Source organism: Acromyrmex echinatior, chromosome 6 (assembly GCF_024713525.1).
Source record: "Acromyrmex echinatior isolate Ae372 chromosome 6, ASM2471352v2, whole genome shotgun sequence".
NCBI lineage: Eukaryota > Metazoa > Arthropoda > Insecta > Hymenoptera > Formicidae > Acromyrmex > Acromyrmex echinatior.
The window spans coordinates 2,318,770-2,332,452 of record NC_141857.1 but is presented as its reverse complement, the minus strand read 5'-3'; the positions used below and the strand labels follow the sequence as shown (position 1 = coordinate 2,332,452).

General features: G+C 38.7%; 2 long non-coding RNA genes across 2 annotated transcripts in view; one reads left to right on the top strand and one right to left on the bottom strand.

The window, feature by feature from the left end:
- Positions 1-13,683, bottom strand: part of LOC147909263 (uncharacterized) — a 148,438-nt gene that overhangs the window by 89,249 nt on the left and 45,506 nt on the right. The window lies entirely within an intron of this gene.
- Positions 1-13,683, top strand: part of LOC147909264 (uncharacterized) — a 37,818-nt gene that overhangs the window by 18,105 nt on the left and 6,030 nt on the right. The window lies entirely within an intron of this gene.

Here is a 13,683-nt window from a genome sequence, read left to right as displayed (position 1 = left end):
TTGGAACCTCCTCCTATCATCGGATTCCATCTGTATTCTTTAACGCGCGTGTCAATGATAATTTGTGTGCCGTAAATGCAACATTACCATAATGATCGAGAAATAGGTTACGTGATGCGAAAATTAAAATAAACGGGACAGAGAGAAATTTGTTGTTTAACTTTGCAATTGCAACATGGATTCTTTTTCAACATTCTTTTTTTGCTGTGTTACCACATCGTCGTTTTATTGCTCATTTGCATACTCAAGACGATGGTAATAAAAATTTCTAGCTATTTAAACACACTGTCGTTTAATGGTAATGTTGTGTGACTTACGTAATGTTTCCATAATTATCATAATATGTACACTAAGAAAAATCTGGTTAAAATTCTGGTTAAACCAAGAAAAAGACTTAAACCAGAATGGCATTTTGGTGAGACAGAATTTCTGCACTGAAAGTGACATAGCATTTTTAATTGGCTGCAGCAGCCAATCTTTTTTTTTCAGTGTTATCATAATCATTTTCTGATAACCAGAAATTCTATTTGGCCTCCCCAAAATGCCATTGTGGTTGAGTTTTTCTTGGTTTAATCAGAACATTTTTCTCTGTATATATAAAACAATGAATAATTTTTACTTGTAATAATACTTGTAGAAATTGCAGCTTGTATTTTGTACAAAGTGTAAGTTATGGCGGTTGATCGAAAGGGTGCTTGCTCTCTCGGTATGGCTATTTTATCGCGGTGCGAAGCGGATTTGTTTCGCGGTGGCAAATCGGCGGCAGCGTTTACCGATAAAAACAATTCGCCGCGGTAGTTACGGTAGCGCAATGATCGTAATAGTAATCACAGTAGCAACGATAGCATCTAGCCGTAGGTTCATAACGTTAAAAGCGCGCACCCGCTTCGCCCGTAACCTTTAAAGCGATACGCTGTGGCTAGATGATACAAGATAACAGAGCATCACAGAGATAACGGGACGGCCGTCACGGCGAGATCTATGGCAGGAAAACGAAGATAATCGCGAGACTATAGCGATGAACGAAGGAGATTCGCCTGGTATCCGTTTACCGAATCCGTCCAATTCACACGAATTGCGAGGATAAAATGCCAAACAACTTTGGATTCTTCATGGTGAATTTATGAACGCAATTTCGATGTTGTTAAATACACCCAGCGGTGTTACTAAGAATTTAATTACGGCCAAGTGCTGTTGAATACCAATGGGACTGTATTTGGAAAGAATTTATGAAGACATCTTTATTTTCTCTCTGAAGTAGATTTTTATATAATGAGACAAATCCTGGAAATAAATAAATCCTGGAAACATTAAGCAAAACATTAAAGTCTCCAGTCGATTCCCTCAGTAATCGGAAATGCACTCGATAACATTCTTTTAAGCGATATCTCGAACACAACAAATTACGGGCATATGAATTTTGGACTATCATTGATGCCATTGTAGATTAACGGATGATATATATCTACAAACACACGCACATGCACACGCACACGCCACGCACCAACAAAAATAAAAATACGCACTATATCTTTCCAAGCAACACAGGCATGCGTTATGAGATTGTAAAACGAAACTCTACGTACACTGTGGGTAACTTAATAGATATTTATGAGCTTTTGCAAATGTAAAAGATAAAAACAGCGATTTTGGACTTTCGACCAACGTTGTGCAACATATATAATGCGTCATGTCGCACACACGACACAGAGAATACATGCGAGTATACGATCACGCACTGGCTAACGCGAAGGGAAAGCTTGTATCTAGATCGAGTATTTGGTTGTAATACACGAACTCATTTATCACGTTGTATCGCTGATGCTGAAAATAAATTTCGAAAATCTCGCCACAAGGTACGATACGTCTCAATTATATTCGATAAAGTCTGATTTCTGGCGTACGTGATTTTAAAAGGCTATAAAGTCATTTAAGTCTAAATGAATATTCTTGAAACCTCTCTCTCTATGAGAGAAATTTCCTCTAGAATTGTTTATGTCTATATTTTCTACTTTTGGACAATGCACACATAGTGGGAAGATTTATGTTATGAATTTAACATGTTTTACATGTTCTAAACGGTCCATTTTAATTTTTGTGTCAAATTAACACAAATTGAATATGTTAGAAAGTAACATAAATAACATATAAAAATTAATACAAAAAAAAACGTAGCACTGACATATTTATAAACAATCATATTTCTTCATTAAAATTAACATTTATAATATGTTAAATGAACACATTTAATTCATTTATTTTAGAATACTTATTTCTAAAAATATTATTTTTACGTAATTAGTTCACTTACTGATAAATTATTGTATCTATATGTTAGCACTAAGAAAAAAAAAGAAAAACGTTGAATATTAATTTAATACAAAATATTCAAGTAACATAATCATGTTAAATTAATACTCAGATGTACTAAAAATTCGACACAAAATTTTAACAAAAACTTAAGTGTACTTTCTAATACAAAATGTTTTTACTGTGTACAACATGAGATATCAATTTTGTATCTCATTTCCTTAGGTTATGTAAATACAAATTAAATAAAAATTTGATATTTGCAACGTTTTCATATAATTTCACAACCTACATTTAAATAGACATTAACGTAGATATAATTTCTGACAACTATTAATAAACGAGTTACATCACTTATAATATCAAATGATGGAAATAATAAAGAATCGTTCTTCTCGCAAGTCAGTAATTTTCCTGACATTTGTTCAAAATTAAAAGACAAGATCCGACAAGATCCATTTCTAAATTATTCCCGATAATTATTACTAAATGGATTTGGCGGATACATCTCTCGGCGTGAGAGAGTATCAAGTCTAAAAAGAAAATTCAGTGAGAAGATTGGAACATGATGGTTCCGCGAAATTCGTTAATTGAAACGTCTCAGAATGTATGCACGGTAGCCCTTCGCGAAAAAGGGCGTGCCGGACGCGATTATTCTATGGTGGGCGGGAAAAGCAGTATAAGTCATATTACTCGCTACGTAGGCACCGCACCGATGCGAAAAGGCCTTAAGTTCGCGGCTGCAGGGACTGCCTGGACCCACGAAAGCCCGTTTGGCTTTCTTTCCGAGTACAGCGTACCCTTAAAGAGGAAAGGGATGGAAATGAAGGAGTTACTCAGCGATGCCCTTTGGTGGTTGACGACCGACATTGCTCGCCTCCGCAACTGCATGCGGAGTGGCTTCATTTGCACGTACACACGCGAAATGCGCTCGACCGTGCGCGTGTATGCGCATGCCTGCCATTTGAGTTCTCGCACCATTCCGTATCCCCGTGGTTACTTGAGGTGGCAACGTCTAATTATCCTGCGAAAAGTTCATCCTCCAATTATAGTAAACCGCCGTCGCCGCCGCCGCCGCCGCCGCCACTTTGGCATTGTTACGGATTCTTCGTTGTTACGTTATTATTACGGACAACCCGCTGTTTCTTGACTGACACGTTACACGCGCATTTACTCCTCGATAACGCGATGGTATTTCTATGATGATGAAAAGTAATGCGCCATCACTTTGCACGAGCTCTTGGTCGCTGAGGCGTTGCGTGCTTATCGCACTCACGGCGTTTTTGATTCGCCATAGAATTATTAGGTTCGTTTAACACCTCTGACACGTCCCACTCTTCATACGTGGGTGAGGAAAATGAAATTATCACGTCTGCTCATTTGACGGAGGGTAGAACCCCGTTATTACATCCTGCATAAGGATCATTCAGCGGAACGTATGTAAGTCGGCGTAGAGGCCGAAACTCGTTGACGCCAAAATTTATAAGGATCACTTCGAAAAAGTACGATTATTATTTTTAATATAAAAACGAATATAGTAACGAAACCTCTTCAATGTGATGTACTTTTCGCGACGGTTAAATATTAATTGTTAACGTAAAGAAATATACAGCTTCAGCTTCAACTTCGTAAACATTATCCCATCCAGTCAACTCGTCACATTTATTTCCTGCGCTGTGTACGCTGTACATAAAGAACATTATTGACCGTGCGTAAATCCATAACACTCGTTAACGAACCAATCTCGTCCGTCGATCGGTATCTAAATTGGAACGTATCGGCCACTCCAAGTCGCAGCGTCGCGCGAATAATGCGGCAACATTACGCGCTGATCGTCGCACTTTTTCGCGATCCTCGCCGGATTATATTCGTATCGTTCGCCGTCGACACACCGATTAAGGGCCCCATCGTTTTCGCACGATTAGAGTCCGCGTCGGCCGGACGCGATCGATTCTATCTCGATTTCGCGATCTCTTGCAGGCATTAACTAGAGAACGACGAGTGGATTAGGTCCTCGAAAAACCCACTCCTCGCAAAATCCATTCCTCTCTCCTCGCTCGTTATTTAAACGGCACAAACACGCGTGTTCGCAAGAAGAAGGTCCGTTCGGACGCAATTGAACGTGGGCAAAAGAAAACAGACGTGGGTACACGACATAAGCGTATCAATAAAATGTTTAATTGGCATTTACATTTCTTCATTCGACCCAACAAGATTGCGATACAGATCTTCCGCTCGCTTTCTCGTGCAAGCACCTCGATCGTCCTTCCACCAAGCGTACTTCGATCTGAACGTCAACCTGAATGTCGAGCTGGTAATCGGCTGACAAGGAAGATGCGGGAGAGATTGAGATTGAGAGAGAGAGAGAGAGAGAGAGAGAGAGAGAGAGAGAGAGAATCCGTAAAGGCGAATTTACACGGTTTTCTTTCGGCCGACTGATTCATCAAAAGAAAAATAAAACCTGTTTCCACAAAAATGGTCAACTGCTCTTGACGCTGAAAAGAGCAGTTCTATTTTTTAGGTACACTTCAATGATCAGTCAGCAAAAATAAAGTATAAAGAGCGCTTCGTTGTGAATGACTCGGTAGAATTTCGCATTTATCAGAAGTCACGTTCGTAGACTTAATGTTGAGAAAGACAACTTGATCTGAAGCTTTTATTTCTGGGCATTTATGTAGCTACTCTTATATCTTCATTTGTGAAATAGTTTTCTCTCTGCTTCTCCAATAATTCGCTTTTTGTCAATACGTCACTTGATGTAAGTCATTCAGAACGATTAAAAGTAAACCGTGCAAATTCGCCTTAAGAACTAGAGGCAGGCCAAAGAAGCGACCAGTAGCGGAGTTCTGTATATAACTCGTTATGTAGTCGTTATGTGTTCATAACGACAGTTGCGCAGCTTTTTTACTGTATAAGATATCTGCACAACAGTCGTTATGAGCACATAACGATTGCATAACGAATTACAGAATTCCGCTACAGGCGGAATATACACAGTTGAATGAACGATCCGGCGATGTTGGTATTTTTTTACATTAGTTCGCTACCGACTTCGTGTTTTCGCGTGCTTGCGTGTGTAAATGCGTGTCCGCTTGACTGACGGATCATTCAAGCGGGCCTTTTTCTTGCGACGAATCGGCGCGCGCGACGCGATAATGGATGCAATTGGTACCTCCGGACACGGCCCGTTTGCGATAAGGAGCTGGGCGGAATTTCGGAACGACATGATGTCGCCCATTATTTATTTTTATTTACGTGCGCGGGCCACGTTTGATAAATAAAAGAGGACAGTGGCGCGGTTAATATTTTTAATTGGCGTGGTAGAAAATTGGAAGATTATAGGATGACACAGGCGGGATCCATGTATATGCGTCGCGTGCATCGTGCATCGCGCACGCATAAAAACAACCTTATACAGGATTTATTAATCGAGATAACGCGTAGCGTATACCTCTCTCTTGTAACCATTTGAGATATTCAAATACTACGGAGAAATCCCGTGCGCTGATCTCCAAATTTTTCAATCGCGATCATGCGGGTTCAAAAAATGTGGGGGCTATCCCTTAATTTTACATCAAGTTTCCTGGCTGAAATTCTATGACTCACACGGATCTGATCTGATATCCACAAAGATCGTGCGCCCATACGTCGCTGATTCGTTCCGAAGGAATTCAGCCAATCCAATCGGCCGCGCGTGTTCATGGCTCGGAGAGAGATCGCTCCAATTATTTTTTATGCCACGCGACATATTTCTCAATTTAATCCGGAGAGGGTCGGGATTGCGACGCCGAAAGACGAGATAGAAAGCGCTTGTTCGTTGTGCATCCACACCACGCGATATTTCACGCCAAAAACGAATTTGGCGAGAGTGATGTAATCGCTTAATTAACGAGCCGCGCTACTTAACGTACTCGACATGTCCTGTCCCTGTCTCTCTCTCTCTCTCTCTTTCTATCTTGCTTTTTTTCTTTCTGTCTATCCTCTCTCGTCTCCTCTGCTTGCAGGAGGAAAAGAGAAACGGTACACGTGTAAACGTTGCGGCCAAACTTGCGTGTACGAAGCACGCTTGTATACATATGAATCAAGGCGCATCAGTGAGCATACCACAGGTGCCGAAATTTCGTTCATTTATCCTCGGCTCCCGGCCAGTTTGTTGACCGTTTACCTGCAACACCTTATACATCACAGTCGTATCGTATGTGGATACAGCGACGCACGCGTGTGCGCGTGTGTATACGCACGCACCGCGATTCGGCCGGGCACCCGATGGCGATGGTATGCCATCCTGTTTGCGTTGATGAATTTTTTTGGAGGAAACTCCGTGCGAACCGTGGGTTGGAATGCAAACGTCGCTCGTCTCTTTCCTTGGAAGCGCCTATCAGACGCGGCTCATTAAACGCGCTCGCTGAGCGAGCGACAATTACACGAACGAGATGCGGCATATAAATGTCTCGCACTCGCATAAGCGAGGTGTGTGCATGGCACATGCGAGTACTGACGTAATGATTCCTTGCATACGCAGATAGACGATGGTTAACGTTTCCAAGGCAGCTACGAACCAAATGAAATGCAGTGTTTATCCCGCCGAAATGTTCGTATTTGTGTGATATTCCCATGTTTAATGTTCTATTAATAAATTTTCAAATTAATTCATAATGATAATACTAATTTTCTTCGATTTGATAATTATTAAATATTATAATATGACAATCAATGCATTGTATTTTGATAAAAAAAAAACTGATTTATCAAAAAATTGTCATTAAAAAAATGATGGTGTTAACAGAATAATCGGTATTGTTCGTATTACAGATCGATGTGTTCATTGAGTTATGATGTGCGCATTGTATATGCAGCGCAATTGAAATTTTATGGGCGTTAAATTAGGCGGGAATTATTCGGCTACGAGAGAAAAAGCGTAAATTGTTCTCACCATTATTCGTTCGCGATTGCAGATAAAAAGATTATGCTCACCCGATGGAACTCCACCTCAACTAAGCCATCGCGTCGGCGACTTTAATAAGAAAATAAGCGGAAAGACGAAAGTTCGAAGGTACAAGAGAGGAGAGAAGAGGCCCGTTAATGATTTACCGCAGCTTTATAACCGCGAATTCACCGCGCACCGCCGCCACAGATGCAGGAGAGAAACTTGTCGGAAGGAAAAGAAAAGAGGAAAGGAAAAGAGAGAGGACTACGCGCCACGCCCCCGACTTCTCATCTTTTACGCGTCTCATCTCATGACGTTGGTACGTGAGGGCCCTTTTGAGTCGGGCCCTAAACGCCCCGTACGACGACGACGAGGAGCGTTTTCGGGAACCCTTTTCCCCCTTTTTGTTCCCTGGAATGTGTTAACCCTGAAGCGAGGCTCGCGTTCGGAGCACGATATATCTGCCGGAGATTTAACTCTGGGATTACTTTTCAAGAACCTTTTCGGAGCAACGAGAATATGGAGAGCAATAACTTTACACTTTGAATGTTCTTATTGCTTTTAACGGTAATTATAGTATTAACTGAATCCACTTTTAATGCTCGCATTAAATGAGGCGTGCCACGGCAAAACGTTATAAGTACCAAAATTATAAAAATGCGTTTCATTATATGAATGGGTTATATGAGAGTACTATATACTATCTTCTATCACATATACATTATTTGATTTGCTGCTACAAGCGACGAAAAATGAATAGAGTAATACAAAATGTTCTAAGTCCATTATGGAATTGACATAAAAATTTTGTAACTTTTTTATTTACATTTTACTTGGACTTATTACGTTTTAATTTACTTTTATTTGGATTCATAATTATTTGAAATTTTCTGTTTTAATTAGAATACCTTAATTAAAAATTTTTGCAGACTGATCAATTCTCAAATCATTAATTATTACAGTAATTTTTTGTAATATTTTTTGTAATATTTTTGAAAGTATTTTGTAATACTTTTCAAGAAAATAAGTTTTCTTTTTCTACTGAAAAATTAAAAAAAAGGCGCTTAACAACGTTTTATCTTAACACATCTTAAATGTACAATTTATTGGCGAGTATTTAATTAAATTAAAAATATGAGAATTCAGAGATATAATATTTGTTAAGAATATAATCATAAAATTTAACAAGTTACTCTTTGGCACCAAAAGACTGCTATCTTGGATGCTATCGCGATAAATGATAAATGATCCAACATGTTTGAAAATAAGCGATCCCCGTTATGATGAGTGAAAAGTATCGGATATATTCGGACAAGCGGTCTATTTTAAGGATCATTATTTCCGGATCGGTTTACCACTATTCATTAACGTCAAGCTTTCCACGCAACCCGAGTCGACGCGTACAAACCGCTTGAGCCACCAGCTGCGTGTTTACACGCGTAAAGGTGCTCTCAGATAATTATTTTTCCTAGCTGCCTCAACGCACCATGTTAATTACTTTACAGTGCCCGTAAAACGAGGCATGGACAAAGTTCGACATTATTACATCTTAAATATAGCAAACACGTCAATGATAATTAATTAAGAGGAGAAAGAATGCTATTTTTACTTAACTGCTGCAATCTTTAAAATAAAAAAGAATATACTGAACATGATAGAAAAAAATATAATTATTTTCATAAATAATTTTAAAATACAATATTAAAGTAATTCAATTAAATTATAGATCCATATAATATTGAATTAATAACTTGCTCGCAAATTTAAAAATATCTTTTCCAATATAACAAATATTTTATTTATCTTACATATAGACAAGACATTCTAAAATTAATATATACATTCACATAATGGAGGGAATCTCTCAAGAAATACTAACCATTTCTCAAATAAATCCTCTTCGTAAAACATTGGAAAGAATACTTTTTTTTAACTAATATATATATCTAAGAAAGAAACAGCTTTGACATAACTCGAGCCATTCCTCTCTGGACACGTCGATTCGAAAGCAAGTAGAAGACATACCGGCCACTGGGGATCATTTCCCAGCGATCCTACAACTATCGATTCTCACTCGTGTCGAAGACCGGGCGTGGCTATCACGGAAAGAAAGATATCCTGACCACCGCGGCCACTAAAACGGAGGTGTTGCCGCGGCGGCGGCGGCGGCGGCGGCCACAGGGACTCTTTCACGGCTGCCATAATGGATGAGTGTTCTTAATGATTTTTTCGCCGGCGGAGGCATTCGTCATTGAGTAATGATACGCGTACAAGATAAGAGCCGCTGTATGTGCCAGCACAAGATGAAAGAAGAAAGGCGAAGGAGGGAGCGAATACACGTTAACCCCACGGCGCTTTAGGCGTCATCGCCCTGTAAGAGAGAAACAGTCATCGTACCGTAAGATGCGCTTGAAAAGATGCGAATCGGTAGCGAGGATATATCTCGTGATGAATTTTGAGTCAATCTGCGTTACGAAAATTAACTGTAAACTTAATTACGGATATATTTTTATGTATGAAATATCACGGAATTCTTCTAATGAATTTAATCGCAAAATATAATCAAGAAATTTAATAAGAAGCACTTAACTTTTTGACTTTACTGATTTTTCTTTTTAAAAGTATAACTGAAAAAAGTTATAATTTTTTAAATTTTGTGCAATTACTTCATACATTTTTAAATAAAGATTCCTCAATCTGTTATACTCTAAAAAAATGTCAGTGTGGATTTAACAGCATGCAGTGTATATATAATTTTCACCGTGTTAGTATTAACACAAACGCGATGTGGATTTAAAATCCACATGATGGTGTTGACATAAATACCAGAGAGTATAAATCTTATTAGTGTTTATTAATACTAACGCAGTGAGAATTTATAGGCATCGCAAGATGTTAATCCATATCGATACTTTTTAGAATATATATAAAATATTTTATATAGAAACGCATCTCCTATCGATATATAAAGATTTCATACTAAAAGAAGAAAGTCTTTGCCTTTTGTCACATTTTATTAAGCCTTTCGAAATGAACAAGAGCGGACAAAAAAAAAACGAAGGAAACAAGCAAAAAAGAACTCAGGATGCAAGTAAAGCCACGCGTCATAACAGGGAAAAATATTTCTTGAATATAACACTGCTTCGGTTTTCATGTTGATAGTATATTTCATAAATAGATAGTTTATTTCATGTAATAGTAGATTTTTTGTCACATCCGCGAGTGCGTTTCGCATGCACGTGCTGTACATAACTTCGCATTAATTAATAATCGCAAAATTATGCGGCGACAAGTAATTTTACCCTCCGCATGACGTAACGTCGGTGTTTCGCTTTCGATAAGAAAATCTTATCTGCGCGCTCCTCTGACTTTTAATCGCTTTACACGGCTCGTTCCATCGACGGAATGCTGCAGTATTCCCTGCAGCGTTCCGGTACGTAAAACATAGAGAATAATTTTCGACGATAAGCACATCCAGCGTCGCGGCTAACTGGACAAGACTCGCAGATAATAAATATTTGCGTTGCATAGCTGCATCCTGTTGAATTGGACAAGTAAGTGTGTATCTACTACTGAGTATATTTGAATATCTCGAAACTGATATGATCAATAGAGATAAAACAAGAAGAAATTCTTTCTTTTATACCTTTGTATAATATTCTAATATTGACTTATTCTAATATTGATTCCAAACAACTCGGCATCTAACAGAAATTATATTGAAACAATATTATCTTTTCGGAGAAGTGTGATAATACTTTTGTATCCATTCCACGTATACACACATTATTTCAGTATGATTACATACTGATAAAGTTAATAAAATAATAAGATTTACTATATCATTGACTGCAAATAACTCTGAGCAACATTTAATTAACGTTTAATTTTAGTAACATTTAATTTTATACCCGATTATGAATTAACTGCACTGGATTATTCTGGACCATCGAATGGTTTTGCACTTATTATTAATTTTATTATATATGTGCTTTCTAAAAATGAAATAAGTTTCTATAAGTATAGTAAATGCACTAATAATAATGACGGTTTAAATACCTAAGACATACCGAGAGCGATAATTATCATGGAAAGTCTCATTGAGGGTATCAATAAATTAATCGACTTGCGCGCGTATATCAATTAAGCATAGGATAGGCGAATCATTAATTAATTCGAAGTATCGACGCTATATTTCTTATCTTTTCTTTATCTGAAGACACGTTCGAGAATTTTTTCATAAGTACTTGTCACTTGAGAATGAAAGGAACTCGAGCAATTGATTGTTCGTCAATCATTAAGAAAATCTTGTTGGCAATCAATTTTAATGTTAGATAACGGTTAAATAACCCGTGTCAGAAATACTAATAGTAAACAGTATATAAGAAGACACGTTGTGTGTACAGTTAATAAAATAACTGAATGAATTATTATCTAACGCCTATTGCATCGCCTTCTATTGGATTTTCCATGATTATGATTGTCCTCCAAGGAGACGCAACGGGTCGAGGAAGGGTTAAGACGGGGATGCGAGAGAGGAATTACGACATGTATATACGACATTTCGTTTTACGATCGCCTAAAAAAAATTAAACCGCAGTTTGGCTCAAAGCCATCAGGTTTTCTTCACCCTTTATAGATGTATTAAACTCAGATTGAGAAAAGAGGTAAAAAAAATACTCACAAAAAATTTGACATATTCGAATCTTAGATCATATAACTGATGTCGTAATTCCGAAAGTATAATTTCAACTTTGTTAATATCTGGTATCTTTAGAACTATGTGAACAAGGTCTCGGTTTCGAGAGGCCGTGTCTGTCGGATCCACACTGCATCATCTATGATTAATACTATCATGGATGTACCATCAATTTTGTTATGGCGTTAATGTTTTCCTTCTCATTAGGAAACGAAGGCACTGTATAATCGAGCAATATCTGGTCTAAGACTCGAATTAATCGTACCTGGTTTAAAAGACTCGAATTGTAAATCGTATCTAAAACAAATATAGAAGAGATTATTTATGCGTGCGACTTTTCAGTCCGAGGAGACCCGGCGAATTCCGTCAGTCGTCTTGCTTTAAATGAAATGTCCGTGTCAGTGGACGTCAGACCCCCTCTGGGCCCGAGCCAGGGTTCACTGAAACGTTGCCTGACTATGTGCTACATCGGGCGACATGATGCGTTGTGTCACTCCGCGTCCCTTATTATCCCTGACGAGATAGTACATTCACGATTGTATTAATCATAGACGATACAGCGTGGATCCGACAGACATGACCTCTCAGAACCGAGACCTTATCTACATGGTCCTAAAGATCCCCCTTTTGTATCTGATACTCCGCCGGCAGATCGATTATCTCACGGTGACACGGGACACGGTGTATCGTCACTTTGAAAGTTTCATCATACCTCCGCGAACTGACGAGTAAGTGATTTATCAACATTTCGTGGATGGTATTTTCCGGGTAATTAATATGTCTTTCGTGGAGGGCGAACGTCATCTATTTGTAAGAATAGAAATGCGCTTGTCCGGTCCTCTGTAACTGATCCTCTGTAACTGATGATAAATTAATATAACTTTGTCAGGATAATATTCTTTAATAGATAATAAACGTAAATCCGCAGAAATAAAGGAGGTAATAATTCAAGGAAAGAATGTTATTCAGCTGCTACCAATTGCCAGTCGCGATAAAAGTTCGCAAATCTCGAGAGTCACAGATGCGACGTACTTAACGTTGCGACGATATTATCTCCCTATCAAACCACGACCACAAATAAAGCTATCTGTCTATCCATCTATCCTCCTTGATCCACTGTCTCAATAAGTAATTCGGGGGCGTCTCCAAAATGGCAGCTGTTTGAAAATCGTTCGTTTCGCTGTCGCTGCGTCGTTTCACGGTTGTCGCCCATCTCTCTTCCGTGAGTTCTCCGTTTTCCCCGAGCAAATACTCCAAATAAATCACCGACTATCGTCTTGGAGACGGTCCCGCCCGCGTCGACGCGACAAACAATTCAGAACGATTTCGCACGCGTGATTTCAGAACTTATGGAATGTACTTTGAAGAAGAGGTTCACGATTCGATGGTCGCGGTATTCCTAGACTGCGCTCGTCACGATAGATCAAACGTTCGGAATCTCGTTGACATGACTATATTTCTCATCGTCCAGAGTTCGCGCAATCGCCGACCAGATAATTACGCCATAAATCAGCCGATAAATAGATTCTCTTGGACGCGCGCGTATCGCGATGTTGGTCGTCACCATCGTTTCTCAGCGTCGTCCCAGTCAAAGTTCGCAATTAGCATGTTGGCAGGAATTTTACTGCTAACGTTCTACGAATATAATGTATCGCAAATGTAGGTGACTTGGGACAGTGTAGGTAACAGTGTAGACAATATGTACTTTTGTTAAATTCAGTCATGAAATACATTTATGAGTCGTTAA